The following is an 8,432-nucleotide window of genomic DNA, read 5'->3' as shown; positions in this document are numbered from 1 at the left end:
AGGAATTCCTTCAGGAGAAGAGCATTTTAAAAAGGCAAGCTGGCAGTTACATTAAACCTTTAAGAAGCCTCATATTCCCGCTGCAGTACTGACTCCCCAGGCCACACACCACCTTGTAACCCCTGTGCCAGCTACATCTGAAGTTTTCTCCAGGCCACATACAATGGTAGAGGGGAAGGGAATATTTGAGTTCAACAGAAGCTCTAGAATATTTGCAAATTTGAAAACATGTGACCTGCAGACATATTCCATAAATGAGGCACCATGTTTTAAGGTGTCTGTGCACAGGTGCCTCTAAGACACACCATCATTCATCCCACACGTATTTTTGAGTCCTCATGTGGCAGGTGGTATCCTAGACACTGGGGATAAGGCAGTGAACAAAAGACAAATCCCTGACCAAGAAATGTGATAAACAGTAGATTATAGTGTCTGAACGTGCTATGGAAACACAGGAAGTGAGACAAGGCAGGCGCAGGTTTGCAATGGAGAGTGGGTACGAAGAACAAAGAGGTGGCCAGTTAAGGTGTCACAGAGAAGGTAACATTTGCACAAGGATCTGAGTGACGTGAGGGAGTCGGTCCAGAGACACCTGTGGGGGAAGAACCGCGGGTCAAGAGGAGAGTGGTGCAAAGACCAGGCGTGAAGGGGGGAGGCCAGCAAGGCGGCGTGAAGGGGGAGGCCAGCAAGGCGGCGTGAAGGGGGAGGCCAGCAAGGCGGCGTGAAGGGGGAGGCCAGCAAGGCGGCGGCATCACTGGCACAGAGAGGAGGGTCAGAGGAGACAGGGAGACCAGCCCTCACTCTGGATGGAAGGGGCCGCTGCTGGGGTTCGAATGGAGAGAGACAGATCTGACTGACATTCTCCCGTGGCAGCGAGCTGCCAATGTGGTCCAGGTGGCGATGATGGTCCCCCAGACCACGGGGCAGGAGTGGGAAGGACGAAAAGTGACCACAGTCCAGGTGACTTTGAACCCTGAGCCAGGGATGTTTCCCAACCCATGAGCTATGACATTACAGGAAGAAACAGAGTCAAGGTCAGTTCCAGAGACTTTGACCAGAGCAGCTGAGAGGTGGGCTGGATGCTGTCTGAGAGGGGAAGACCGTGACTCCCATGGGTTTGGGTGTGAAGCTCAGGAATTCAGTCTTGGATGCGCTAAGCTTGAGATGTCTGTGAAACGTCTGAGCTGGGATGTTGAGTGAGAAGGAGGATGGGTGAATTCCCAGTTGGAGGTATGTCAGGCCGGGATGCAGAGATGAGGGTCATTGGAGTACAGATAACACCTAAATCCAGGAGATGGGAAGACACTGCCAAGGAACTGAGTCAGACAAGAAAACAATTATGTCAGGACATTACAGAAGCGCACTCACTGTCCTCCACAGAGTATGGGAGCCTGCCTTCTGGCAGCTGACGGGAGGTGGTCACGGGGAGTTTCCCCATGATTTGGGCTTCTCCTCAGTGTGGCTGCCTTCTGTCTGATGCCCCAAGATGCCTCCTGCTTTGGACCCTCCCAGACAACATGCTACTAGGCTTGCCAGGGTGGGGAGGGCTGAATTTAGTCCCTTCATGGCGAGTGGCTTCTTGGGTCCAGGTGCTTCCAACCACACTTTCCATATTCCTTGCTGACTTCGTCCCCCCTCCCCCGGTCCCTCTTCCAGAAGAGAGAGGTGCCTCCACCTACGGCACCTCTGCGCGTCTCCGGCCGTCTCCCCTACTGGCCCATCAGCACCTGGCTCACCCATCACTCACAGAGATTCAGCCGAGCGGGCCACCCCAATGCTGCTGTCTGTCTATTTATAGTTGCTATGTTTTCCATTTTGGCCTCTTTTCCGTTTTCCTTTTTCTTTTATGCTCCTCTTTTCCAAGCAGCCCTCACCTGGCCCCCTGGGGAGACTGTGGGTGGGCCTCTCGTGCTTCGGTTCTCGTCACTTTCCGCCAGGACTAGAATAGGAAGAGGCTACATGGATCCACTTGCTCCTTTTGCTGTTTGTAAACAATCGTCTTGAAGCAATTGCAACTGACACACCTACAAGAACGAGCTTGCCGGGAAGCAAGGCCCTCAGAGGCAAACCTAAAACCCAGGAGCAGGACAGGAGGGTGCGGCCTTTGCAGCCACACACAGAGGAAGGGAGCAGGGCTGTCTGCGGCAGCTTCACGGAGTGCCACTTGCTCCTCCACCTCCTGCTCCTCTAAACTTGACCTGAAAGGCGAGGCCTCTGCAATGCACTCGTTTCCGACTGATTCAAGGACTCCTGCTTATCTGAGTTCAAAGCTGCCTTTGCCATCACCTCAGCATCTTTCTCTCCCCCTCCACACTCTCCCAGCACACTCAGGATCCTTCTAGGAGGCACTGTGCCTTCATGTTGGGACCCACGCTCGACACACACGATCGGCTCTCCTGGGTGACCAGCTTGTAGCTGCAGATCTCAAAACTTCTCAGCTTCCTAGTGGTTCTGCTTTTCTGGGGAATCTTGACTAGGACAATATATGTTTCCTGATGCTGCTGTGACTTACCTATCCCCTGACTTCCTGAACTTAAAAAGAAAAATTAAGTTGGGACTTCTCTGGTGGACCAGTGGTTAAAATTCTGACCTTTCACTGCCAGGGTCCCAAGTTTAAACCCTTGTCAAAGAACTGAGATCCCACAAGCTGTACAGCATGGCCAAAAAAAAAAAAAAAAAAAGAAAGAAAAGAAAATCTAAATTTTTCATAATCAAATTTTAATTCTATAATGCCTACCTAAAGATTTAAGTGGACCACTTTGTAATCAAATAAGCATTTATTGAATACCAAGCATCCAGCGTGTCCCTAAGTCAGCATACTACACAATCACTGGTTTTCAAAGCTTCTATGTACAAATAAAGAAAGGAAGGCCATTACAGTCCCACAAAAGTATTTTCAAATGTAGGGATGGAAGCCCCTGGAACATCCAAGCCCTCTGGCTCCTGATACCTTACAGACATCAGGAACATCAGTGCACAATGAATGTGAGCTCTTGGAGCTCTGGGTGAGTGGGGTGCAGAGTTCCTGCTACATGTGTACCAGCCATGTATGTGTTACAGTGGTTCATGCTCAAGAAAGAGATGGGTGTGAGGTTCAGATCACAGAAGGGCAGACCTGGAGTTTTCAGAGAGGTCTTCAGAGTGATCAGAGGGAGAAGAGGGCCATCAGAGAGAGGAGGACCATCAGAGGGAGAGGAGGACCATCAGAGGGAGAGGAGGACCATCAGAGGGAGAGGAGGACCACCAGAGGGAGAGGAGGACCATCAGAGAGAAGAGGACCATCTGAGGGGCAGGAGGACCATCAGAGAGAAGAGGACCATCAGAGGGAGAGGAAGACCATCAGAGGGAGAAGAGGACCACCAGAGGGAGAAGAGGACCATCAGAGGGAGATGAGGACCATCAGATAGATAAGGACCATCAGAGAGAAGAGGACCATCAGAGGGAGATGAGGACCATCAGAGGGAGATGAGGACTATCAGATAGATAAGGACTATCAGAGAGAAGAGGATCATCAGAGGGAGAAGAGGACCACCAGAGGGAGATGAGGACCATCAGAGGGAGGAGGACCATCAGAGGGACAGGAGGACTATCAGAGGGAGAAGAGGACCATCAGAGAGAGGAGGACAATCAGAGAGAGACGAGGTCCATCAGAGAGAAGAGGACCGTCATAGATGAGGACCATCAGAGGGAGAAGAGGACCATCAGAGGGAGGAGAGGACCATCAGAGGGAGAAGAGGACCATCAGAGGGAGAAGAGGACCATCAGAGGGAGAGGAGGACCATCAGAGACAGACGAGGACCATCAGAGAGAGGAGGACTGTCAGAGGGACAGGAGGACCATCAGAGGGAGAAGAGAACCATCAGAGAGAGAGACAAAGACCAGCAGAGAGAGTTGGGGATAGGCAGATGTCAGGGTGACAGTGGCAGCATGGACTGCAGGGGGTGTATAGGAGGGAGACGGGCCCTCCAGGCCAGCCTGGCCTCCACCCACCGACTCCAAACGACAAGCCAGGCACTCGCCCTGGGGCTTCTCCTGAGGCCCTGGCCACTTCCTTGTTTCCATCTTATTGGAGATGACGGGGAGCCGCGATGGCAAAGCTGCAGGAAAGATTGTGCCTCTATTGGAGGAGAAGCAAAAGGGAAGCGGTGTGTTTCAAGGCCATTTTAAAAACAAAACACGCAAGATATGAAATGTATTCAAGACATATGTGTGCAGATGAGAAGAATAAATTAAGACTTAGTTCGTGCTGTGCGCCCACGAAAGCCCCTTTCAGAGCTCACCCTGACTCCTAGTTCGCTGATTTTTAAAAATGCTTTGTTGATGCAAAAGCACAGGTCGCAACCAGGACAGATCTCTCGTTTGTCTCCAACCCATCAGGAAAACAAATAGAGGACAAGGAGAAGCAGCTAAAAGGAGAGAGATTTGCCTGGAGACCACGTTAAACCAACATAAGCCCGGCCTGCAGGCGTGACATCACAGCTCAAGGTGTTCGCTCTTCTCCGCGCCTGTGTAGGGTCACTCCCTGGGGGAGGGTCTTCCCTCCCTTCCCCCGAGGACCCTGAGAAAGCCTCCCCGTCTGCTCAGGTGCAGCCTCCCCTTCAAAAGATTTGCCTTGGGAAACCACAGGCCATCTCCTCATGATGGAAAATCTTCCAGAGCACCAGCCTGGGTGGGATCTGGCCACCCAGGCCCTCACTGAGTCCTCTCTGAGATGCTGAGAGTACCAGCTCCAGCGGGTGGCCTGGCTGCAGGCCTGAACCTCCCTCTGCATGGCCTGCCTGCCCTGGAGGTCTGCAGGAAATACCGCGCCCCCTGGGTACAGACTGGGCCACACTCTTTGGAAGGCTCCAAGCTTCTGCCGGGGAAGTGGGTGCTGCCGTGTCAACACTCTTCTGTGACCAGCGTGGATGGAAGTGGGTGTTTAACCTCCTGGGGCCAGTGCCCGGTGGAGGGGGTGCTCGTGGAGGAGGGAGGTGACCTTGAGGCCCCGGGCGCAGAGGTGTGAGTGTCGCTGCCCTCGTGTTGCAGGGGTGTGCGTTGATGAGTGGAGGACGTGGTGCCAGATGCTCTGGGGACAGGGTGACACGTGTCGGGTGCGGATGGGGAGCTGCAGGAAGGTCTGCCCTAAGAATAGACTCCGGGCCCGGCGTCGTCTGTTAGAACAGGGCGTTTCTTCTGCTTGTCACCCTGCCTCTTCTTTGAAGCTCTGGATGCTGTTTTCTGAGGGCTTTCTGGTTACACTAATTACATGTTTCTAAAAACAGCCACCACAGCTCTTGCTGATGGCTCCTTGACAAGGTACTGCTGACAGGAGGCCCCCACGGTCACAGTCAAACCAATTCAACCCGGGGTATGTTAGGGATCCCCAAAGAGAAAACTCCTGGACAGGCTCTTGGGTGACTAAAGACTCCATCATTGGGTAATTAAGAAGCTGATGCCCCCCTCCCCTGTCTCTGGGGGCAGCTCAGATGCTGGGCTGAGGCTGTGGAGACGATGGTGGGAAAGGGTCCTGGGAGCTTGACCTCTGCACCTTTCCATGCGTGATGGGAAGTCAGTGTGATGACCTCGTGTTCAGGATTTCACCCCCAATATAACAGCAAAGATGCAGAAAAGATGGCAGCTGAAGACAGACACTTCTCTCCTAAGAAAAGCAAAAATTCTGCTGCGGCATCTCCTAAACGTTGAGTGAAGATTCCATGGGTCCTCTTTTTAACTTCTGAGCTTGGGAGGAAGACAGCACCTGGCGTATAGTCCTGCCCTGCTTGTTAGGGCTTGCTGAGGGGTCCACGCCAGCCACACGGGGTCGGGGGTGTTGACTTTGACGTGGCCGCCAGCCCCGCGAGCCTCCCTGTTCAGGGTCTGCCCTCAGCCACGGTGGGGGGACACACACGTGTGTATGTATGTGATGTGTGTGTTTGTTAATATACGTGAGCAGGCTCATGTCAAGAGATTCCTATTTGAAGAAACTCTTTGAAAATAAAATGCCGCTGTAGTCCCTTTATGTAATTCTCAGCCCAGCGGTGGGAGCGTCAGAGCCTTGAGCCTTCCTATTGAGGGGAGCTCAGGCTTTCTGCACTCTCGGCATCAGCAGGACCTTGGGTGAGCTGCCATCCTCTGTTCTCTCATCTGTAAAAAGGGGTGGTGTTTGCCTTGCCAATTTCAAAAGGACTTGATTGGAAAAAAAAAAAAAAAGAAAGAAATGAATGTGGAGGGAAAAAAAAGGGACAACCACTTCCTGAGTCAGGAAGTGCTCATCAGACTGAAGGACCAACAAGGCGCCCGCGGGGTCCTCCTGAGCAGCTGTGTTCTTCCCCCAGGGTCAGCTGCCACCAGAGTCCCTGCCGCGGGGCAAGACTCCCGGAGCTTCGGGGCGGACTCCACCGTGTAGAGAGGCATTCCGGATGCAAAGTGCCTCTTGTGAAGGTCCACGTCACGTGCTTCCCAACACTCACCGGCCGTGGGGGATATGGTGCTGCTGCCCAAAGATGTGCCCATATATATACGCATATAGGTGTGAGCTTCAGCAGTGTCTGACTCTTGGCGACCCCATGGACTGCAGCCCGCCAGGCTCCTCTGTCCATGGGATTCTCCAGGCAGGAGTACTGGAGCGGGTTTGCCACGCCCTCCTCCAGGGGGTCTTCCCGACCCCGGGACAGAGCCCGCGTCTCTCACGTCTCCTGCAGGTACCACTAGAGGCCCCTGGGAAGCAGCTGTAAACGTGGCGACTGAGATACGTGGCCACCCCCAGAGCTGCTAAACCACCCCCATCAAGTGCGTTTAGACCCAAGGCTCCGAGTCAGACAGGAGTCAGGCCTCTGTGCTCCGTCAGCCTGGGCTCAGGTTGTTGTGGTGGGCTGCAGCTGAGGGTTTTGGAACTGTGATGAGGGGACACCCTCCTCTGCAGCTCATCACCCACACGTCTCTCCGAGGACCTCGTGACGAATGCCACTGTGACAGGGCATCGCTTGTGATGCTCACCTTCTAAGACCCGTCCTGCCTTATATCATGGATCCGAGGAAGCAGAGCGTGTCAACAGACTGTGTTTAAGGATATGAAAGTGCTTGCCGCGTGGGCCTTCCCAGGGGGAGCTGCTGGAATCACGACGGGCTTCAGTGAGGACCCAGGCGGATCCGCCTGGTTTCCTCAGTGCGTCTTACCCAGCAAGTTACAAAAGTGAATCCCATCTGTGCACAAAACAGCTCTGACTTCATGAGTGCAAGCATTTTGTGGTGGCTCGTAACGATGACAGGAGCTGCCTCCCGAAAGCTGGCCCCACAGTACTGACACCACACGCTCTAGAATTTGGACTTCAGAATCCAGATTAGGAAATCAGCACGGCAGAGACAATGCTACTCAAGGCTGAAAGGAAGCCCTTTCAGGCAGACTGTCCAACACCAGTTCATGTAGAAGCACCAAAAAAAAAAAAAAAAAAAAAAAAAGGAGGAAAACTCATTTGAGGCCGTCTGTTTCTCTGGTCTGGGAGTTGCTTTGCTGAAGGCTCTGGTGGCCTTGACCTTCTGGTTTGCTGAGCTAGGGCCGATACCCATCACCACAGCACCACCTCTTCAAGGGTCTGGTGAGGCTTGCCAAGCATCTGGCCGGAGACACTGAGCCTGGCAGGGGGTGACCCACGCTCTGCCCTCGTCTCTCTTGGACCAGACTCCCGGGAGGCTCAGCCTGCTGCCCAGTGGGGGCCCAGCGCATAGGCACCAGGGGAAGCAGGGACTCTGACCCCTCCGTCCCTTCCGGGTGGTCTCCCATTCCTGTCTGTGTGACCGCAGCCTCACTTGGCCTCCGAGGGGGTGCAGATTGTTCCAGGGGCCTCAGAGAGCCCCAGTTTCTGGAATTAGCCTTAAAGTGAAAGTGAAAATAAAAGCATTAGTCACTCAGTCACGTCCGACTGTGTGACCCATGGACTGCAGCCTGCCAGGCTCCTCTGACCGTGGGACTCTCCAGGCAAGAATACTGGAGTGGGTTGCCATTTCCTCCTCCAGGGGATCTTTCCGATCCAGGGTTTGAACCTGGATCTCCTCTATTGCAGACAGATTCTTTACCATCTAAGCCAGCAGGGACCAGGGAATCATCCTCAAGGTGACCCCAATTCCAGCATCATTGCCTGGCTTTCCCTCTTTGGAGGTCCGAGTTGTGGGGCTCCCCGCAGGTTCCTGAAGGCCAATTATTTAGCTTCTCCTGTTTGTCCTCAGCCCTGGGCAGGGACTGTCTCAGATCCCCCCATGTGCCCGAGGAACATTCTTTACACTACATCCTCCCTGAGAGTAACCCACGTGGATCCGTCTTCCTACTGGAGCAGGGCAGGGGAGGGTTACTCATCACAACCTGGCTTCCCAGAAGAAGAGGTGAGGTTACCTACCCCCTTCCCTTCCTGAATCTGCCCACGCGTCCCCATCTCCACAGTCCTGTCCTGAGAAGGT

The sequence above is a fragment of the Capra hircus genome, chromosome 20 (assembly GCF_001704415.2).
Source record: "Capra hircus breed San Clemente chromosome 20, ASM170441v1, whole genome shotgun sequence".
NCBI lineage: Eukaryota > Metazoa > Chordata > Mammalia > Artiodactyla > Bovidae > Capra > Capra hircus.
Note: the sequence above shows the minus strand (reverse complement) of the source record.